The 23,699-nt window shown below is 39.7% G+C and overlaps 1 protein-coding gene and 1 long non-coding RNA gene across 2 annotated transcripts in view; one reads left to right on the forward strand and one right to left on the reverse strand.

Moving 5' to 3' along the window:
* GPR63 (G protein-coupled receptor 63) overlaps window positions 1-12,758 on the reverse strand; it is a 29,055-nt gene extending 16,297 nt beyond the window's left edge. The window contains exon 1 of the mRNA XM_051778206.1: window positions 12,610-12,758. The gene's annotated coding sequence lies outside the window, so the exon portion shown is untranslated. The remainder of the gene's footprint in view (window positions 1-12,609) is intronic.
* A 2,668-nt stretch (window positions 12,759-15,426) lies between these two features.
* Window positions 15,427-23,454, forward strand: LOC127466873 (uncharacterized). The gene is made up of 4 exons (XR_007902893.1): window positions 15,427-15,658; window positions 16,571-16,709; window positions 18,068-18,191; window positions 19,026-23,454. It is a non-coding gene; the product is annotated as an uncharacterized LOC127466873 (long non-coding RNA).
* Window positions 23,455-23,699: the final 245 nt, after the last annotated feature.

The following is a 23,699-nucleotide window of genomic DNA, read 5'->3' on the forward strand; positions in this document are numbered from 1 at the left end:
TATTATGAAATTGCTTTTCAAATGAGTAATAACTTTTGTTACGTACTTTACTGGCAGCTCTCTACATCTATTTGCACCTTGTCTATGGTTATATTTTATCAAGTTTCCCTAACATTTTCTTGGGATATTAAAATAAAATCATGAGCAAAAATGAAGTGAAATAAAGAAAGCTGTCTTTATTCATAACAACAGTCAATCTATCGGAAGATAATAGGCAAGTTAAAAAATCTGCTTCAAGTTAGAAAGCTTTACCAGAGTTGTCCTATGACTATTTCGGCTTTTCCACTACAGAAACTTCTCCAGTATGCTCTCTCAATGAAAGACTGAACTCTATGAAAACGTTTCACCTTCATATAACATAAGGTAAAGAGGTTATCCATAAAGGTTCCTTGAATTACATCATTCTTACTTCCTCTGTAGTGCCCCAGTGTACGCAACATACACTATTGCACTGCTTTCTGCTAAAAACAGGAAAAGATGAATTTTCTTATTTTTCAGTGGTTTTGACAACAGCTGTTAACACACAGTCTTCTTTTGTAAGCCAGGGCTTACAAAATTTACCTTACAAAAATGGCAACACCATCATCAACAGAATTTTACTTTGATGGAATTTAAGCTCTCTCCCATAAAAATGTACCTGTTTCTTGAAACAAGATTATTTTAACAAAAAGGAATGTTAATGGAAAAGTGATTAGAATGACCACATTTGTACTTTCTTCACACAGTGTGCTGCACACAAGTTCCTGGGATTTTGTTTAGTTCCAGAGCAAAGCAATCAGCCTTGCTTCTAGTTTTCCCACAGGGATTCCGCTCATGCTACAGCTAAATCTGTGCCTGCCCAAGAGTCTTGCTGCTGCAATACAGATGTTATGGATCTTACTTCTTGTCACTTGGCTCACAGAGAGGAGGTGTTGGTATAAAGTTAAATGAGGTGACTGTATTTCAGCAACAGGAACACTGCTGATCGGAGCATCCTGTTCTGAGGGTACTAAAAGGCTGCAACCATAAGATTTAGCTGAGAACTAAACAAATATTTACTTTATATGCATATTTATGTATTTATATTACACACTTTTCTTCTTATACATATACATACACGCGATTCTTTTCAATACTTATTACCATCTCTATTCAGCCAAACACAAACATAAAATGCTTAATGCAACAAAATAATATAAGTTATTTGTGTTCCTTTGATTTTTTCCCCCCAGAATTAGCCTACACTTTGCTGTTAGTCTAAATGAGTCTGCTAAAAATCAGTACATGTTACAATAGTAACTTATTTTTCATATCATAGAAACAGAGAATAAATAAACTATCTAATTCTTAATAGTTCTCCATATAATTTTTTTTTTAAAAGCTTCAGAATTATTTTTGGTTCATGTCAGCCAACTGGAATAACACTTTCAAGATAGCAACTATTTTGGAGAAACAATCCTAGTTATAAATCTATTCACACTAGATATTAAAAGACAGTTAGATTAAGAGTTCCCATCTGGACAACTCTCAGTGTGAGACAACATATTACAAACATTGTTTTAAGGATTCTGTATCAGGATTCTACTGAAGGTGTCAAGACTTAAAATACAAATATAGTTTTCCTGCCTTTCTCTGGGATTAATTTAAAGTTAAGCATTTTTGTCTAATCTTCTGATTATTTTCTCTCTATTTCAATCAATCCCACTTTCCTTCTTCAGATGTAATAATAGTCAAGTTTCTAGTAGCAGCTGCTTTAAACTCGTAGAGCGGTTAAAAATAAGTTATATAGATTTTTTTCCTATCAAATCACTATTATCTTTTCCATTGACAATCCAGTTGAATTTAACATATATCTACAAAATCTCTCCAACAAAAGTCAAAACTGTTTATATATGATTATTTTGTTTACACAAAAAGAGTCACTCTAACAAGACCTGTTCCACATCTGGCTACAGTACAGTTCATTTACATTAGTTCCCTCAAAATATTTTTCATTCAGGTTCAACCAATATTCCACCAATAGCCACAATTAATTTTTAAGAACATTTTCATCTGGCTCACTATCTTCTTCCTACCATCCCTCTCTATGGGCACTTTGCAGCAATAGTTAACCTGATCCACAGCATGTTCTTTATTGCCAGCTCTCTTATGGGTCCAAGAGCTCCTTCCACCACACAACGAACACACTGTTTGTCACAAGAGAGAGACTTTCAGGAAAGATTCAAGGCATCCTTGGGGAACAAACAGTCACCATGACAAACTTGCTCAATCCCAAAGTCCCTCAGCAAAGGGACAATGAAAGAGAAAAAGTCATCCTTCACATACTATGAAGTTATAGTCTGTTCCTGGCTACTGTTCCAGTGAAAAAACAGTGGCAGATTCAGATCCATATGTATACTCACATAAATACAGTAACTCCAGTCATTTGACAAACATGAAGGGAAAAGTTATAGTGCACTTAAAGCCATCTCCACAATGACCTCTGTTGGCTACCTGGCTGAAAAGACCAGAAGCAGTTCTCTCAAATGTACTCCAAATAACGGTTTAAACACATTGAGGAGGTTTAACACTGATGGAAAAATGACTTATTTTCCAGAATGTGTTTTACTGAAAACAGTTTCATTTCAATTCAGAAACCATAGAAGGGAAATTCTACTGACCACCTGCACACACTTGAAAACCTTCCTTAGCCTTCGATTTCATATTTAGCTCACAGACTATCTTTGCTTGGCAAGTTCTTACCACTTTCAATCTTACCAAGAGCTTTCTACATGTCCTTTTTCTTACAGAAGAAGCTAAGGTAAGTTTCTGAAGCTCTACAGACTCAACCATCACCTGTTCTCCTCCCAGCTCACTATTCCTTTTCTTCTTAAGCAAACTCAGACTGTGAAACGCTCAGTCCATGTCAGTCTTGTTTTGAGTAGTTATGCCTCACAAATAATAAAAAATCTGAAAAAAGCTATAACCACTTGCCCATATGCTTGAATTTACACCCTTGTATGCATGGCATACAACTTCAGAACAGCAGAGCAGACTCTTGTGTTAGGTTTTTGTGTTGCCCTTCACTATCTATCTATCTGCTATCACCAGGGTTTTTTTGGAAGTGGGTGCAACTCTAAGTATATTGCATTTAGATAGTCTAGTCATTCCTTTTCTCTTAAAACCACAACTCACACCATGCTGAGAACATGGGTACCACTACCTTCTCTAGCATTTCAGTTTCCAAGTCCATCAACCTGCAAAGGGATTTTAACTGCATGAACATAAGGCACTTGAAGTAGAGCAGCAATGCCAAATAAGCACTTTACTTCTCACATTGCAGACACTGGTAAGTGGAGGATTCACATCTTATTTATATGCTTTTTAAGGTCTGAGGTCTGCAGGTATTTCAGGTTATGTAGAACTTTTCCTGCCTTCTCCTTGTCCAGTCAGTCCATCTTATCAACTGGAACAGTTGCTGTCTGTCCTGTGGGCTCAGTGTACTTAAGTCTTTATCCCTATTAGCCACATGCTTAGTTAGAATGGCTCAGATATGCCCGTCTCAATGGTAAGAAGAAGAAAAACCTCTGCTGTATCAGTCAATAACCCTGGTTTGGAAACCTGACACATTTTCAGCAAAAGCACTAGGAAAAAAGAGCCAAGGTCTCTTCTTGGGCAAACCAAGTATTGAAACCACAATTCAGTTCCCTAGCTCTGAGCAACTTCGTATATGTATATCCAATAGGTATAACACAGATGTTAAACACTTTATACATGAAGTTAAAAATCTGTAACTCCACCAGATCCATAGTAGTCCTATCCTTTCTAAAGAACTTTGAAGAATTTCAGTTCACTTCCTCATCCCAGTTTTTCAGCAGGACCATATTGCTGCCAGGTCTTTGTTATGTTGTCATCTATCCACTGGTCAGTCGTCTAAATGATTATTTTTGGATCTGTTTTACTGTACAGCTTTTGTCCATTTCCTAATTTCAATAGCAAATTTTTGTTCAGTGACCCACACACTAGGTGGTCTGAGTGGGAAGTTAAGGTACCTTTTGTAAATACTAACAAAACAATAAAAAATTAATGAACTGTAAAATACAGGAAATTAACTTCTCATCACATCATCTATCTACCCACCTAAATGAGTTTAAAATACCAGCTTCAAGCAGTCTGATGTTCTAGGGACATTCAGTTGCCATTTCATTTATAGTCTGTTTCCTTAGCAACACTATAATCCATCTGGTTGCAGAAAGCTAAATTCCCAAACCATATCCTCTCATACACCGGAAATAGGCTCAAAAACATTTATATTTTAAACAGCATACAGTCATCATGATTAGTGAGCGTATAAATGAATCTGGAAAGGCAATAATGTTCTTAAAACACACACACAAACTTCCCTGCTCTAGTTTGAATAAGAGGTTCCTGTACTGAGAATATCTTCCACCAAGAATTTCAGAAATATTTCTCTCATCTTTGTTTCACTGTGCCCAGCTGAAGGAGCCTTCAGAACTGCACATGGTCAATCAGTTCTCTTAAGGTTTTTCTAAGAGAAGCAATTTAAAAGACCTGGGATGCAATGCTACTAACAGCAGCCAAAGAAAGCCTGATGAGAGCTAATAACGTTACAAAGTAGAGCCACTTGTCTTAAAAATACTTACTCCTCAACTTTTTGCATCTAAACTATAAATAACATCTATACAAACTAAACTAAAAATCCAATCCCAAACAGCAACATTTAAACATCAAGAGTGTAAAAATCCCCAAATCAAAATATTCAGGAAAGCTAGCTCAAGACCTGGAGGATAACTGAGCCATTTTAGTGACAAACCTGCATAGCTTTACCTGACTCTACTGTACAGTAGTGGCCCACAAGTCCATATTGCTCTGACCTGCTGACAGCAACTGAAGACAGATTTGAGCAGGCTGAACTGGGTAGGCCTTTGGGCAACGTCTGGCAACTTTAGTTAAAGTGCTCATAAATACGAAGCCCCAGCCTCAGGTCTTAGGTAAGTCTGTTTCCTTATCAGCATCTGTTTTTACACACACCATACCCCTCCCTATTTTCTTCCTACTAGGGCTGAGACTGATCTCACCTAATTTCAACACAGCTTTGAAGTAACCACATAAGCTTACTCAGTAGTCAGACAGAATATGCATTTCTGGAAAGCAAATTCAACTAAACCATTTCATGTATTTATTTTATTTTTCTTGTTTCTTAACAGTACTATACATTAATACCCTTATGTATCTACATTTGCCTCATAATCTGACTCAGACGTATGTCTCTACATTTCACAGTTCTGTAGTTTCAGAAAACAGAAATTGCCCTGTCAACAGCTGACACCAGCCTACCCCAGGAGTGATTCACCAGTGCCCCCCTCTTTGGAGTTAAGATGTTGGGATCCTCAGTGTGCTCTGGAGCTTGCCAAGCTTGTCAGGAGCCCACAACAAAACACCACAACGGTATCAAGATCACCCATCTGTCTCATCATTTCAGAAGTGTGAAATTTTGGAAGACCACCAAAGCAACTGGTCAGCCTCTGATTCGATGCCTAACTCACACTCATTTATACTGGCATCAAGAAACGAAGAACCTGACTATTTATTGAAATAGCTGCATATTCAAGAACAGAGACAAACTTTCAAAACAGCGCAGAAAACAGAGAGAATATTCCAGGGCTGTTACATTTTCAGCCTTGTCGATAATATATCGAAGTATATCTCTCTATTGGCAGTGTACAGTGGAGATGCTTTTTCAAGTCTATTATTTGCAGTGGACTTGAAAATACACATTTAATCCAGTTTATTTGGATCTAGCAGTTCAACAGTTGAAGTGCTATTACTTGAGATTTCATGCTTTGATTTGATATCTCAAGAAAAGATGAATGTAGTTGGAAATTGCCTTCTTATCAAAATGAAGGGAATGGGGAGGCAAAACAACTTCAGTCAGCAAATGCACTCAACCCCATCCATATTCCTGTAATAAATGCAAGGGAAATTTCTTATAGTAGCTGCAGATGTCCCAATATCAGTAATGCATAATTCAACTTCTCCCTGTTATAAATATTCTCAACATGTCTTTATGAGTCATTATTAAATATTGCCAAATTTCTTTTAAATGTCACCTCCTTATCATAAATGATACAGTTGGAGCTTCAGCAGACATGCTGAATGAATTCAGTAGTCTGACGGATGGAATCAGCTTTTCTCCACTCTACCAACTCATGAACCCTTCACACCAGAAATAAGACAAGTGGTGGGAGACCCCACTGTGATTCAGTTGATTTTGCTTCAAAAAGAAACAGGTAGTTCCTCTCCAGGTCACAAATTCTACCCAGAGAACTCAATATAAGCATATGAAGGTCTGGGGTACTAGTGTGCATGAGCGCACTGTTGAGAGAATGGAAATGCAAATACAGCACACATATTCCTTCAATGTTTCATAACATGTCTTTGGTTAAATGTGGGAAGTTTGGATTTTTATTTGGACATTTACTTTGGTTCTTAAAATCACTTTGGTAATAAGATGAAGCACAGGTAATTTGTATATAAATGCAATTTGAAAACATTATCTGCACTTTGGAGTTTAGATGTGCAAAAGCATCTACACATATAGCTAGTGACATCAAAATATCATGTGTATATTACATTCAATACTCCTAAACATATCCACAAGTCTCATGTAAGTCTCAAGAAAAAGGTCTAGAGAAATTGAGAAGTGACAACTGACAGAAGAGCGGAAATCAAAATGATCAAGTAATAAAAGACTTGTTGGAGTATTATCTACTGAAGAACTTAATCAACATATAATGTGTTTTCAAATTACTTTTCAAGTCTGACAAAAAAAAGTCACCTTTATTTTTCACAAGATATCAGTCTCTTTTCTATCATTATACACAATGAACCTTGTACAATCCTTTGAAAGGGATAATTGTGTGAATTATGCTACTGATGCAGAAGATTTGTAGCAGTAACCACTTCCAAGCAGTGTCAGGTTTTGAAGTTCTAAAACATCTTTAGAAAGACAGGATTATTATTTTGCAATTTGCATTAAAAATACATGCTTTTTCTTCTGCTTTGTTGCAAAGGTTTCCCCTGTTGCTCAAAGCAACCCAAACTGAACACCTCTTGTTCGTGAACATTTTTCTATCACTTTTTTCCCTTTTTCTGTTTTTAAAATGAGAATATAACTTGCACAAGACAATAAGGTAATGAAGATAATTTAAATGTTCCTTAAGAACTGAGATATAATAGATATGAACACCACCACAGAAGAAACATACATGGAAGTTTAATTATTAAGCATTCAGAATAGGTTGTAAATAAGACATGTGATCATATATTGAACAATGACAAGAAAAAAAAAGGACTGAAAAGGTGCTCATTAAGGATTAACCTTGCCTAAACGTGGCTGTCCTAAAAGCTGGATAGCAAGGCTAAAAGAGCCATTGAGACTCTCATGATACAAAGCAGAAAGACACTGAGCAAGTAATACAGCCACATGTATCATAAACCACCTTATGGACAGGCTTATTTTCTCCACTGACTGTGCCTGAAAGGCTAGTTGAGACCATCTCAGTGCCACCACAGTACTCTGCAGATCATTTCTAACAGAGCCCTGAAAGTAGCCTATAGTCAGGGGGTTTAAATTTGCTATGCAGGGGTCCATACACCTAACAAGGCTGAAAAAAAAATCACAATCACAGGACAAGATAGCTGGCTTTCAGAAGCTCAGCTTGAAGACTTAGATTTACCTCCTAAACCAACAGCATCCCTTCACTGCACGTAATGAGGCAGTCACCTGATGGAAGATACAATGCATGATCATCTGGGAGAAAGAAAGGAGAAATTTCAAATATCACACCTGTTTCAAAAAGCAAGGCTAGCAAAAGATTTTCATTTTGCCCACAGAAACAAAAAAGTAATTAAACTGATTTGATCAGCCTGCTATTGAATAAGGTGTGCAAACCTGACTGGAAGAGGATAGGTTTTTACATGCTTGGCAAAAGCTATCTATATTCATGACAGAGAGTGTGTTATTAAGCATCTGAAAAATATTTTTTGCTTTTCATGAGCACAAGGATCTGACTCTTCTTGGAGGTTCACAACAAAGGACAAGAGAAAACACACACAGGCTACGGTATGGGTCACTTCAGTTCGGCCTTAGGAAAAAAGCTTCATAGTGACAGTGGTCAAACACCAGAATAGGTTACTCACAGAGGCTGTGGAATCTCCATCTTCTGTGATATTCAAAACCCAAGTGGACATGATCCTGAGCAACCTCATCTAACTTTCAATCAGGCTCAGCAATGAGCCAAGTGGTGGCCTACACAACCTCCTGAGGCCTCTTCCACTCTCAATTATTCTGTAGTTCTATGCTCCAGCCTCAGTCCACTTAGGCTATAACAGTGATTATTTCCTCAAGAAAGCCTGTAAAATCTAAGCATAGGATCTGAAAGCCTGTTTCCCCTTTGCTTTCTTGACCTGATCTGCTTGGTCAGCTGACCTGACCCATGCAACTAGAGGGTTGCACGCTAGATTAGGATAAAATATTCTAACAGGCCAACAGAAGTGACTAGCAACTACAAATTATATATTACATCAACAAAAAAAAGGATCTGGCAGAAAAATGTAGGCAGCAGCTGGGCAACAAGATGGCCCAGAAGAAACAGGTCAGTAAAATATTGCAGGGAAAACAACAGTAAAGTCACCAGACAGCATTGCCCTGTGGACAACAGAATGGAAACAAAGCATTAAAGCTTCACCATCCTCCTTAAGTCAGTGACATCATATTACATAAAAATTATGAGGTAATGTGGGTTATTTCATAATCCATGTTTAAAGTATACTATTTCCCTTTGTTGTCAATCCACCTATTGATCACGATCTACTGCTACAGCTTGCACAGTTACAGCCTGAGTTGGCATTTCGAGAGTTCTAAATCTGCTAAAGACATAAGAAGTGATCAAAGATACCCCAGAAAAAAATACACCTTTTGCTTCTATCTGTTTTAGGGGTTAGAAAAAAAGCACTGAGGAAATTATATACATAAAAACTATGTTAAAAAATTAATGCTATCATGGTTCAAAAGTCAAGTTCTGAAGCCTTGAGAAGTAGCAGTTATAGAACTGAAATTAAACACTAAGATATAGCCTTTAACTATGTGACTAAATACTACTTATCCACACAGAATCCAGCTTCCTTTAGAAAGTGTATTAGTCATCAAGATAAGCAAGTGTCCAAAACCTTGCTTTCTCAACAATTGTTCTCTGTCACTATGTCATACCTAATCAACACAATTCAAGCCTTGCTTTAGTAACTCCCAGGAGGAGAAAAAATCAAGGAAGAGATGCAAAAATCATAACCATTCTTTAATTTTGGTTGCCTGATTTGAGATGCAAAGTGCTCTGAAAAAAACCTGGTCCCAGACAGTATAAAGCACAGTTCCCAAAGGCCACATCATCATCACTTCAAAGCTTTAAATTTCCAAACACTTCTGGGCTTACGTGGTCTTAATAGTATTCTTTTAAACACGGTTTGTGTATAATAAACATCTAGATTGATGTAAATTAGGTTACAGTTATGCAAGAGATTTCTCAAAGTGCCATTCAGACCAGTGGAACTCCTCAGACACTGACAATGTGTCACCTTGCTGAATCAGTGCTTTTACACATGAAAAAAAAACGGATAGCTCAACTTTCTCCTAAAGCACGCACTGAAATGTCTCAATATTAAGAACTGTATTTTACAAGGTTTCATTCATATGAAATCAACTGGAATTTCACTGAGCCAGCTGCCAGTTTGGGAAAGCACTTTAGAACATTTACCCAATCCCATTACGTATGTAAGGTTTACATAAGTATCTAAGTGTTATTCTCAACTGGAAATGAGATGGTTAAACAATTACCCTATTTAAGTTCAAACTGTACTACTAGCTAGGTTAGCAAAATAAAGGCTGCCAGCAAATAACAGAGATAAGAAGTACACCATTCTATTGAAGTACTTTATATGTCTATGAGAAGCACTGCAACCTGATAGAACAATTTGCAATCTGAGACTCTACTTCTGGATCCTACAACTATGCTTCCTCAGATAATAGTTACACTTCCTCTTGCCTCACTTTCCTCATTTGTAACAATGAAGTCTGACACCCTTTAGAGCATTGAAAAAATCCTCAACATTTGCTCTGCCTAACTTGCTCCTTGTAACACATTAGGAAAGTAGCAAACCACCATGTGACTGCATTCACATCTAGCCATCACGATTGCTTATGGACACGCAATGCCCTGGGAACACATTTCCAGACAAGCAGAACAAGTCACATAAGCCTTTCCCTGATCTTGTTTACCTCTCCTTTACTGAGAAGTGGGAAAGCCACCACGCGTTCACCTACTCCCTCTTCACCCACGTGTACAAGTGGAGATGAAAGGAAGAAAGCTCTGCCAGTTCTAAGCAGCTGACCATGAAAAGCAGCATTTTATAGTGTCAGAGATCCTCAATGAATGGAAATTAAATCACTATGATTGAGTACAGAGTTAAGGAAGGCTACCTGCAGATAGACTATGTTACAGATAGACTATGTCCACACTAGTAAATCAAGCAGTGCCAGGAATTATTCCCAGGAAACAGAATTCCCTCAGTCACAGACTGCTGAACTGTCAGACTGGCACAGCATTCTTCTAACGCAGGGCAGCTACAGGTCTCCCATGCAATTTTGAGGTATGGTTTTGGATTTAACACAGGCCAGGTGCCAGTCACAATCACTAGCTTGTACTCAGCTATCCCATTCTGGAAGGCAGGAGAGTTTAGCAGCATTGACAAGGGCCAATCCACAAGAGTTGGCTTCAGAACCAGAAAACAGCCTTGGGTGCATTTAATTAGCTGCAGAGAAGTGGTCATAGCCTCTCCAGGCTTCATCTCCTATTATTCCTAGAGGAATATTTTAAAAGTGGCAAATGCAACGATGAAGCATATAAGCATTGCCTGATCAGCACCACCTGACAAAAGTCACCTACGCACTGTAGCACAGAAGAAGAAAATTAGAAATTAGTAGAGCTCATCTTAGCTTCTTCCTGTTTCCTCTGAGTAGGCAGACTTCGCATATGATCTACTAATTTCCACAGTCTCATTTATTTTCTCAGTTTAAAAAAAGACAAAATTTACACATTTAGAATACATTCTGACACTAAGGCTACCCTCTACATGAATAATGTAGAATAGCGTAAGAGGCTGTGCTTCTGAGAGCTGATCATTTGGCAGTAAATATTTCAAATTACGGTTATTTAGAAATTATTTTTCTTCTAATTATTAGTCATTACCAAATTTGCTTCTGTAGACCAAAAATGTAATTACTGGTGAGTCTATTATGTTATCCTGGAGCTACAGCAATTTTGGTAAATATGTTTTCACAATAGAGAACTGTGCAAAAAAACAATAGTAAAAACACATTTGACAACTGACAATACACAGCTATTCCATGTTATTAATCTTGAAACAAATCTTAAGTTTTTTTACATTTTCATCTATCTAGAAACGGTCTAGTTAAAACTGCCCTTTTTATAATCTGATGCCTCTGACACCTTTGCTCTAATGTTAGAATGTGTAAGATGTCCCACAGAAAATGCATTACGCAAAACCCTTTTGCCACTGCTTAAGCATTCATGGTTTCAGTAAGGACAAACAATTTCATTTAACAGCCCTCTTGGGCATGGATCTAACTTGCTCTGACCATTTAAAATATGTATGTTACCTGTAAATCTTTACGTAAATCAACCGTTTTCTTGGAAAAGTGTTTTTATTGATTTACAAGGAAAACTTCATTATATGCTTTGGGTTTTATATATACATACATATATATATACATACATACATACATATATATATATATATATAGTAGGCTGCACTGTATTATCTGACTTTTACAAAGCAAGTATGAGGAAAACCATGCAGCATACCCAAATAAAAATGACATACTCGTCTAAGTAGATGAAAAATCATCAAAACCAAGCGAGGCACTTCTATTTTTTTCCAGGAGCCACACGCACACCGTACTGACACCGGCAGGTTCAGGAGTTGTGCACAAGCAGGAGCCTAAAGAAGCAGGTGACAGCAAGAAGCCAGCCCCACCCCGTGCCCCTGACCAGCGGCCCGGAGGGCCGGTCCAGGAGAGCCGAGGGGAGCCAGGCCACCTCCCGGGGACGGAACCCCGGCGGAAGCGCGGCCCCCGCACGCCGCCTCCGCGCCGGCACCACCGCCGACGGCGGAGCGGGAGGAGAAGGAAACCCCCCACGGGCGGCCCGACGGGCCACGGGACGCGGCCGAGAGCGCCCACCTGGGGCTGGCAGCGCTCCCGTCCTCGCTGCCCGCCCGCGGCTCCGGCGGCTCCACTGGGAGAGGGGGCGCCCGGCTCCGCGGTGCCCACGCAGCCTCCTCGGGGCGCCGGCCCCCGAACCGTCCTAGCCCACGGATACGGATCCTCGGGGCTGGAGCGGCTTCCTGGCCGCGGGATCCCGGCTGGGGCGAACCGGCATAACCGTGCGGCGCTCCCGGCGCAACTCTCTCCCCACTCCTGCCGCCCGTCCCGCCGGCCCCGCGGAGCTGCTCCCGCTGCTGCCCGGCAGCGCTCCTCGCCCCGGCTCGGCTCACCTCACGGCGCGGCCGATGCCCTGCGGAGCCCGGCGCAGCACAAGCGCGGCCTGAACCCATCCCTCCGGGAAGTTTCCTGCCATCGCAGCAGCTGGGGAAAACAAAAGCTTCAGAGCCGGGAGCGGGAGAAGGAGGAGGAAAGGAAGCGCCAGCGGAGAAGTGAGAGGCATTGCTCGCCCGCCGCGCCGCTGCCCTCGGCTGCCGACTCCCGCGGAGGGCAGCCCGCTCAGCGCCGCCTCCCCATTGGCTTCGGCGGCGCCTCTGCTGCCCGAGCAGCGCCGCGGAAACGCCGGACTGAGGAGCAGGCAGGCGAGCCAGCGCCTCTCTCCCCTGCCTGCCTCCGCCCGTCCCTGCCCGGCGCCAGCAGCTCTCCCCGCACCGCCCGTCCCGCCGCCGCAGCGCCGCCGAGCCCCGCCCGCGCCGCGGCTCCGCCTCCCGGGGGCGCGCGCACGCTCGGGCCGAGCGGGTCCCACCGCCCCCGGTGCCCGTGGGCGCTCCCGGTGGAGCGGCCCCGCCGACCCTCCGCTCCGCACCAGCGGGCAGCTCGGGCTGGGCTGAGCCGCTCCGCAAGGCCGCCCCTTCCAATGCTCACCGCCCAGCGCCAGCACGCTGTTCCTGTAAAGTTGGAGGCGTGTCTTTAAAAACTGAGGTAAAAGATGCTGAAAAGCAGGATTAACAAATGCAGAGGAGCTCCAAGCTTCCTGCCGGGCAGGGACATAAATATGTTATGTGCTTGGTGGTACTGCAGTCCTTGTGTACATAAAGGGAAAATCAGTATATCTCTAAGAGTCACTTTATCACAGAGAGTTGTGCTAGATGATTTTTAAGGACTAGCTTTCACAAGCCTTTATGTCACAGCTAACTTGGTAAGGAGGAAGGTTTGCCAGACAGGATATAGTTAGCAACGTTAAGGTCGCACAGTATGTGGCATTGGCAGCCCTATCGCTTCCGAACTGGGATAGAGTGACTGCTGATGCTGAGAAGTGCAAGGCCATAAATTGTAGTTTCAAGCCAAAGTCTGCATGGTTCTGGGAAGCTTTTGGTGGTTTTCAGTAGTTCTTTCAGTAATTATGTATTATTGACAAGACTCACTATATCATAACAAATAGCTGTACAAGGATGTAAACTGATATGAAAACTCTGTATTGTATTACAAAACTTGATGTCTAAAACAAGGAAGAGTCTTTCAGAATCCCTTTTCCTATTCAAAGTGCATTTGCCTGATTGCCAGCTAACAAGTCTCTACATCAGATCACAACTGCTCACAGTGAACTCAGACCATGAAAGAAGAGAATGAGGAAGCTTCTCATTGTCCCAAATGGATCTCTTAAGCATGCAGCTGATGGGATGCCAGCAGAATGCTAGCAGCTACATCCAATCAAAGCACTGATACTGCTTTGATTTTTGAGAAGTTCAGGTCTTGATTGAGTTCAGCAGCCACAAGGCTGAGAACTGCAAAGCCAATACAGAGAAAAAGCAATTCTTTATGACAGCTTTAAAAAATTCTTTACTGAGTAAAATTATTTCTTTATTCCTACATCTTGTGTAACAAGTGAGTGTGAGCACTTTTTTGCTTGTAAGTTCCCATCAGAGAAAAATTGCTGTTAAGTTCTGCTGCTCATTTGGAATGCATAAGGAAAAGAACCTGTGGACCTTATTTGTTTTGTGGGACACACTCTGAACTCCTCCCATCTGAAACAGGCATAACTAACCAGTGAGAACCTGCTCCACTGGAGCTTCTGACTTGTTTTGCTGTGGTTGGATAAAGTTTTTCAAGGCTTTTTCTAGCATAGGGGAGGCATGATATATTGATTCAATTTGAAAATTCTCAGATATTATCACTGCACTCCATCTTGTGGAAGAGGCAACAATGTGTTTTTAAATGATCCTGTTGTGGTTTGTTTGAGTAATTAAACCTAACAATGTTTGGTTCTTACTGCCAAAGCAAGCAACTACATATAGCAGTGGTTACAAGAAGTTGTTTAATTCTCAGTCTGCCTAATTGTACCCAATGGATTTGTGTAAATGTCCCTTGGTTTAGGTATGAGCTTCACATCTCCTCTTCCTTTGTTTTTGGAAGGAGCTTTAGGAAAGCATTTGGAGAGTCTAATTTGAAAAGAGAAACTAAAGCAGAAAAGAATCTGCTTTCTAGGTGACGTTGCCGAGGAGCACCCAGATTTGTGAGAGATTTGGGGATGATGATCTGTGGGGATGTGTGGCTGGGGTGAAGACTCTGCCAAGCAGGACTGCGTAGGGAGCTGACTGGTTAGGCTTTTGGTTTGTGTGGGTTTGCTGGGTTTTTGTTACCCCTATATGACTCACAATAATCTAGTTGTATCTGGACACTATTGAGGATTACTATCTGTCTTACCAATAAAAAAGAAACAAATGATGAGGTTCTCTCTGTCCTTCTGAAACTGCCTTTCATGGTTTGTGACCTTTTTCTCCTTGATGTTCAGTGCTGCTTTGGGAAATCAAAATAGATGTTGAGGCAACAGCTATGAACCATAGCAAGGGCATAGTCATATGTGTTTGTGTCTGGACAGGTTCAGAGAAAATTGAGAAACTTATCTGGATTCACTGCTATGGAAGGGTTAACCTTATAATAGTTACCCAGGACAAGCTTGAAGATAAAGCCATTTAACCTTAACGAATAACTTAAAATACAAAGGGCTACTTATTCCAGCTGTTCCTTGCATGGGAAAAAAAAGATTTTCTCCAGAAAAGACTGTAGAAAAGCTTAGTCATTCAGACCCAAAGAAACAGGGAAAAACAGGAAGAAGTTAGGAAGAAATTCTTTTGTGCAAATGAGGATCTTCCGAATTACCTCACCCCAGAAGTAGATTTCACAGGGAGACTAAATTTAATTAGCAGCCATAAACTGTGATTTTCTTTTTCTCTTTTTTTTCCCAGAATTCTCCTCTCTCTTGCAGTAGCAGAAAAGTATGCACCTCTATCTGTTGTGGTGTGGAACAGCAGTGCTGAATGAAGCACTGGCCTTTTCTGTTTCATTTACCAGGGAGAGCCCTGGACAACTTGCTGATTGCTGGTATGTCTTACTGCTCCAAACTGTGCTAAGTCTGGTAAAGTAGAAATTATCTAAGTAATGCCTCAGTGCAAACAAGGCCTTGAAGGTGGAATGTCTCTTTCTGTCTACTATTCTAACATTGGTCTCATTAGTTCCTGATGTAATAGTAAAGGCAGGGAATCATCACTGACTACTGTATTTGTTAGCCTTTTCCAGATTCTTTGGTCATCTTCCTAGAGCAATGAGTCATCACTTCATCACTGCACTGATTACATTAAATTGTTATTATTATTACAGTATAAGTAACATAATGCTTATGTTAATTCACTTTGTGTGGAACTGTCAGAATTCCTGAAACAGTCCTCAATTGAAAGCATCCTACATGAACATTTTGGCATTACTTACACTCTTCCTAATTATTCTATTCATATTTATTATATTTAATTCTGTTCAGTGATGGTTTTTGACATAGTATGCGAAAACTCAGAGCAAATGGTCAGACCGTTTTGTGAAACCATTAGTCTCATTTGAAGGGAAATCAGGACATAACATGACTGCTCTTTCTCTTAAAGAGGCCAAAGAGTAATGTTGGGGCAGACTTGAAATGGAAGAAAAATGAAGAGTCTGCTTTTTAAAACCATTAAACACAGATGATAAAATGACGCAGTTAGGGTTTTGGTGGGGTTTTTTTCTAACAGTAGCAAGAAAATATGCAGATGAACAGAACAAATGTCAGATGTTGAAAGATTTTATATTTGCACTTATTTTATTAAGCAGTTAGTTATATACAATCCCAATAGAGTCTTGAGTTTCAAGGCTGGCTCTGAACTCTGTGCCCTGGAGAAAAGAAAGATTTTAAAATGTAGTTTCTGGTATATCCGACATAAAAAAACACCCTTATCATCTTTTTTGCTTGTTTTTGATTTGTAATAGAGTGAATTTGAAGATATGAAAAACCACAGCATAGTGTAACAATGAAGGAACAGTACCAAGATCTGACCTTGGTGCATTTATTCAGGTGCTTGAAGTTACACAAGTCTTTTGCTCTGTTTACCACAGTAACTAGTGTGAGGTAAGAAAGACTGGGTGAGTTAAGGACCAGAGTGAAAAAACAGGCTGCTATTTTGAAACAGAAATTTATGACACTGATCTGAACATTTGTACAGAAGGCTGGTGAATTGGAGCTGAGTTTGAAATGTAGCATGAAAATGCTTTCACACCTTTCTCTAGAAAAATAAAATCCTCTAGAGCCATGTTTGCAGTGCAGCAAATATCAACTAGTCATTTGGTCACAGCTTCAGTTCTTTGTTTTCTATCCTGTTTTCATTCTGAGGGTAAGAGAGAAAAAGAAATCATGTCAGCAAAATTTGTGCCATTGCCAAACAAATATGAGATAATTTAATATATAATTTCAGGTATTGGCGCGCGTTCAGTCTCTCTTATCCTCTTTTGGCCATCTGACTGCTATTGAAGTAATATGTCTTTTATTTCTCATAGCAAAGATGAAAAGATGGTCAACAAACCTCATAAATTCACCTGCCTCTCAAAGGCCATTTGCTGCTTCAGTTGCTACTGTTTGCCTTTGAAGCAAGATAAACGAGCTCTACTGCATCTCTGCACCATTCACATCAATACGAAAAAAATGTTTGGGGAAAATTCAGCATTCAGTTTCCAGTCTATAAGACCCTGAAGTGTCTGGGTCTTCAGGAATTATAATCATTTAGGAAGCTTGTGGAAGTGGAGGACATGGCACAGAGTTGTCTCCAATGTGATATTTTGCTCCTAAAGCTCAGTTCTGAGAACCATGTATCTTCAACCCATGTCCCAGTTTTATGAAATGGAGGAGACTTCTAACACTTGTCTTCATTTGGACTCTCACGTAATAGAACCAACCAACCTCCCCTTGTAGTTAACATGCTGGACATTTCCTGGTATTTCTGATCTTGGCAGGGAGACTATGTCCAGTATTACTGAAATTGATACACTCTTTTTAATATGACATTTGTTTCATTTTGTTCTGTAATCCGGGAACCAGGGGCAAAAAAATCTTGATGCATAGGTTTCCTAGAGAGGAACAATAAACTTCTTCCCCCACTCTCTGCCCTTCCCTCCTCCCAGTTTAATGTTTCTTGTGCTTCCATGCAGAGACGGTAATAAAAGAAGTGTAGTCTTGCCCCTTCCCAATCCCAGCTGTGCCTGGTTTTGGAATTTCGCTATTCTGTCACATTCAGCTTCACATCTACTCCAGTTACTTGATACAATTTTCAGTAGAATCTTTGTGGTACATATTGGTATCTTTGTTTTCAAAATTATTTTTACTGATAACATAGAAATTAAAATTAAGTCTTTATTTTTCAGCAAATGCTTTGGGATCCTTACATTATAGTCTAGTGAAACTAGCCAGAATGGCTTTTCAATGTCTTAATGCAGGAAATTATCTACAGTGCATCATCTGAACATATCCAGTGTTTTGTGCAACTACACTCTCTAAGAAGAGGATAACACAACAGGACTTCTGCCACAAGCACCTTTCTTTTGTGATGTCACAAATTTGGTAAGGCAAAATCTAATTCTGTGCATCATGTTAGAACTGTAGCCATTCATTAATCAGCAAATATGACTTCTAATAGATGCTGTAAATCAAGATGGACAACATAGATGGTATTTATTAGAAAATTACAAAGAGTCCCTAAAATAATACAGGTTTCTGAACTGCTAACCAATGACAAATGCTTCACAGATCCTCCAATTAAATAAAAACAATGGTGAAAAACTCATCATTAAAAGAGAGCATTACCTTAGGTAAGGTAAACCATTTACCTTACCGAGATATATCTGTGTTGGAATCCCCTTCTATGAATGAACAATTAACTTCAGCAAAGAATGCACATGAAATAATGAGTTTAAAACAAAATTTTCTGTTCAGTCAATTTAATAAGAATATAAAAATTTTAGTGGTGTTGCACATAATTTTCAGTTCTCTCTTTAAAAAGGTTACTACCCTATTTTAACTACACCTGAGATTAGGTAAGTTTTTGAATTCTTTTTAAGTACCCTTTGTCCTAAATATTCCTTACTATTTTTAGAACAGCACTAGTAACTTAACAGTGACTTTCACCTGTGGAGGCCTTTACAATTCACACTCCTCAGAGAGAATGAAGATGTCTAAGAACATTCATGAACATGGGAAATGCCCCACTGGGTTGGACTGTGGATCTTTTTTTTGTCTCAGGCAGGGGTAAGAGACCCTGGTGCACATCAGGTATTTTGTGTGTACATCAAATGAGGAGGGTGCCATCTCTCCTCCAGAAATGCTCATTGAACTTCTAGCTGCACTTTTTCCTCTGAACTTTTTATTTATACACTCCCTAACCAAGGCCCTTTCCAGTTGCAGGGTCTCCTCATCAACGGCTTCCAGGCCCTGCCCGTGTTGGTTGTTAACATCACCAAAAGAAGTAAGCTTGATGGGGGGATCCTGGTGACAGTGGGACCTGTGTCCTTTCATTCCATCATCCTTCCACACCTCCAGGCAGAGCATCACTGGGCAGCATCCCCCTGCTCCTTGGTTAACCTTCGAGAAGCGACGGGTGATGTCAGGGCTTCTCTGCTTCATGCCCTCCTCCAGTTCCCTATCTGTGTATTTCCAGTTCTGTAACTCTTCCTTTTCTATCATTTGTTGTTCATTGCTGTTCAATTTTTTCTCCTTGTTTTCATTACCTATAGCCCTCTCCCTCCCTAGGGGGCCTTCAAGGTTTTGCTAATACATACCTAAACAGAAAAACAAATAGAAACAGCAGCAGTAGGAGAAACTATTCATAGAGTGCACACAAGCTTGGCCACCTTCTTCAAACCATGTTCTTTGTACTCCCGTAGCTTCCATGGCTCTTATGAAGATAAATCGTTGCTTAGTCCTTTCACTATCCATTTTTTGGATTTTTTGTATGTGAACTTATCCAATTCTTGTCTGAACCTACTGTTGGGATCTGCTGCCACAACCTCTTTCAGCAGCAAGTCTAAAAATACACTAGCCACTGTTTAAATTAATGTGTTATTTTTATCTGTTTTAATTTAATTCCACCAAATAAGCCAAAATTGTAATGTGGTGAAAAATGGTTCTATATTCATCTTTTCAGCCACCTCTGTGATTTCATAAACAAGTCTTGCCACAGCGCTCTCCTAGTTGATAATTTTTTAGTCTGATCTCGTAAGACAGCCGCTACCTTTAATCCCTTTAATAATTGCAATTGTTTGCTATGTATCTTCCCTAACTTTTATCAGGTCCTATTCCAGATACTAAGACCAAAACTGTAGAGCATTCAAAATGTGGATACAATAGAGTTGCATTAGAGTTAAGGCAAAATGATGCTTTCTCACTACCATTTCAGATTATGCCAAACACTGGGTTTTGCCTCTTGTTTGACAAACTCATGCAGGGATTTCAGAGAATTTCAGTCTCAAGAACTTTAACATTTCTGAGCTGTGTCTGGTCATTAGATCTGGAAGTGCTTTGTGACAATTTGTGTGCTTCAGAGAAAGCTAATTAAATACTGTTGTAATATTTTAGAAGCAATGTTAACCAGAATTTCATTCTGAATCCCATAAACGATTACTTTTTACCATTTTTCATATCATCCATGAATATGTCTATTGGTCCCAGTGCTGTAGGTCTTCCAAAGGAACAGCTCTACTTGGAGTGAAGTGGAATTCTAGTTTAAATAAGCTCAAATGTATCTTTGGTATAAGGCAGACAAGGTGAAAACACTGTAGATCTTAGCTAGGAAGACAGCAGAGAGAGCAAATTGGAATTATTTTTGGATCAGTACCTGAGTCCTATGATAGAAAAGCCAGCTGCTTCTTCTGTGGTTGGTGATCTCCATGCTGAGCGTAGAAGAAGGAGGGGAATGAGTGCTCCTTAAACATCATTGAAATTTTCATAGGTTTTTGGTTTTTTTCTTGATTTCTAAATTTTCAATGCCCGAATACCAAAAGTGAACAATTAAAGGTTTTTATCAGAGACTTTATGACTTTGAGCTGTTTGTGTGTGTGTATGTGTGCAGACATCCCGTATATGATGCACTCTTTGACTTGAAGGCCTTGCACTCAAACAAGCAGGTACTGGGTGAGGAAAGAAATTTGGTCTTATCCATTTTACATAGAGGCGTAATGGCTATCTAGCAATCAGACATTTTGCATATTACATTTTGCTTAGCACATTAGTTCTTACCTATTCAATATCCACATGAAACAGTAATGTATGACACCTGTAAAGGCAATTGCAGAAACAGACAGCAGGCTATTCTTTTATAAGGTTCTTTGCTGGTTTAGTTTTGTATTTTAAAAATCCAGATATTTTAAATTCATTTTATAGCAAATAAAAGAAGGTGCTACCTGTTGTTTTTTTTTAGGGGGGAATGTTGTAAAATATCCAAAGAATAAGTAAAATGTCCATTTAAAAATGAAGAATTTCACACCATTCTATTCTTACGAATGCTGATTACTGGGGAGGAAAGGGTTGTTAATGTGAAATCTCTGTGTCCTTTTAGAGCAACTCTGTTATTAAAAGGAGACATGTTTGAAGAGTGAACCTTTTGCTAATGATGAGCATCCCCTTTCCATTTTGCCTTCAAACGGAAGATGTTTTGTTTTGTTTTGTTTTTTTTTTTTAAGGAAGGAGGTGGTTACAGCAAAGTTGTGCTTTAACTGAAAAATTTGATAAAGTCATCCTTTTTTTCAATTTCAGATCATGTTTACTGAAGCATGTTTCTCCTGATTGCTCTATATAAAGTCCTTTCTAATGTTATGATTGATGCCTCTAAATACACAGGCAGTGAGATGGCAATCACCAAGAAGGGAGAAAAGACATGAATAAATTTAGAGTTGAAATTCAGAATGTTTCTAATCATCAGAAGAATCGGGTTCTGGAACAGTTTTTCAACAGAAATCATGGTGGGATTAACTCTTTTCTGTACAAGATGACATCTGTGATTTCCAACTCTGCCAATTTAATCAGAAGACTGTAACACAGCCTGGAGTCTTTATTTCTTGTGCAGAACAAAGAAAAAAGAAAAAAGTCTGAATTGCCCAGTCTGGGCATCCTACTGTCTATGTGGGGACATAGCTACAGCTCTGTTCTAGGGATTAAAAGGAGAAAAAACACATTCTGCTCTGCTGCACCTTGCCTGTGCAGGCAGTGAGCTGTTACTGAGCTGTGGAGTTATGTTAAATAACTTTCGTGAAAGCATCTGTGGAAGTTTTAGACATGACTGCTTTTCTGCTGCAGGGCACTGTCATCAGAGCTGAGCTGGTAGAAATGCTCATACAAGTGTTTCTTATTTTCTTCAGCAAAAGGTCAGCCAAGATTAGCTCCAGATATGTTAAACAATAGGTTAAATGACGCCAGCTGACTTTGTGCAGAAGCAGATTAGGAGTGCCCACAAAGGCCATTCCCCAACTGAGCTCTAGAGGCAAATGAACTCAGGAAGCAAAACCAACAGCTTCTGCCATTTCTTTGGTGACTGACACAGCTCAGGGGCTGTATCTATGCAACCGGTTATTTCTGCTGCAGTCTGAATTATAGTCTCCATACAGTGAGGACCTTTGAAGTATCAGGCTTGTAACATTTCTGGACAAGTTGAAAACACTTTGTTTCCAGATTTATGCATTCTCAGATGTTTTCCTGTGGTGCACTAGGAAATGCCTGATGGAAGGAAAAATCAATGGACAAGACGGACTTGTGCTTGCTTTCATGCTGCCTTGATGCCCCTTTCTTCTTGGCCTGTTTGGATGGCTCTGTTCCACACCGCTGGGCCTTGCAAGTGCTGAAATGCTGGTGAGTGGGTGTTTGACACCTTGACTAATGAACATCTCATTTGAGTCACTCACAAAGCTACCACAGAGCTTTAGCATGGCACTCACACTGGCACATTTTAGACCAGTGTCTTCTTTCTAAGGGTGATCAGTAGGTGCTTACAGGAGCAGTGTAAAAAACATGTACCAAATCCCATGTACTCTGCTTTCCAGCCGTGAGTGACTTATGGACTTCCTAAATCACTTGTTCTTCCTAGGTGTTACATCCCAAATGCTGTGTTTGACAACTACACATTAACTTGTACTTCAGCATTGCTTTTTGGGGTGGCTTTTTTACTTCTTTTTTAATCTACTTATATTTCTAACCTCCATAACATCTCAATGAGTTCCACAATTTAATTATACATTAAAAAAAGAACTGACTGGCTTGCAGGACCTAAAGTGCACTGTAGCTACACATTCCTCAAAGCCTATTTGCCATTTTAGTGCCCTTGTTGCAAAGTTCCAGCCTACAGGGACACATACAGAAGCTAGAAATGGAAAAGATCTATTATATCATAGTGTTAGCTCCAGCCTTAATAGAAAATGTTTCAGTCACAGCTTGACATGATAACATCAGTGTACTTTAAAGATACAGCAGGTCTCCGAACAGTCTGCAGGGTTTGAAAACAAAATGACTTCTACAGCCCCCAGGGTGTTTTTCCTCGACAGAATGAGCAGGACAGGATTCATGCTAGAGCTACTGTGAACATCTCTTATGGAATAGGTGCTATTTTGAGTAGGCTTGTCGTTTTCCTGGGAATTTTAGTTCTAGAGGTATTTCCTATCCTTCAACAATTGCTAGACTAAAACTGTGTGCATTTCCTTTTATTTGTAATACAGAGATGACCTCGTTGTATTAATAAGGCACGGTTTGTAAGTATCTTCATGGGGAATACAGTTGGTTTTCCATATCGTAAACACTGTTTAAAGAAGAGGCATCAAATGGTTGAAAATTTACCATAAACAGTCAGTCCAAAAGTAGAGCTCAGTCTTAAACATGAAGGTCATCTTCTAAGGATTATACAGGATTGTCTCTCACTTGAAATTTTTTGATCAATAGTGAGTTTGTTCTTTTTTCCCCAAAACTTCTTCTCTATTTCAAAGAAATAGGAAATTAAGGAAGCATTTACATCACTTTATTTTAGATCACATTAAAGCATCACAGTGGTCATGTCTAAGATTATATAAAGTGTGAAATAAGAAAAAAGGAAGA

The sequence above is a fragment of the Manacus candei genome, unplaced genomic scaffold (assembly GCF_025592945.1).
Source record: "Manacus candei isolate 608988 ecotype Guabito, Panama unplaced genomic scaffold, ASM2559294v1 h1tg000011l, whole genome shotgun sequence".
Taxonomy (NCBI): domain Eukaryota; kingdom Metazoa; phylum Chordata; class Aves; order Passeriformes; family Pipridae; genus Manacus; species Manacus candei.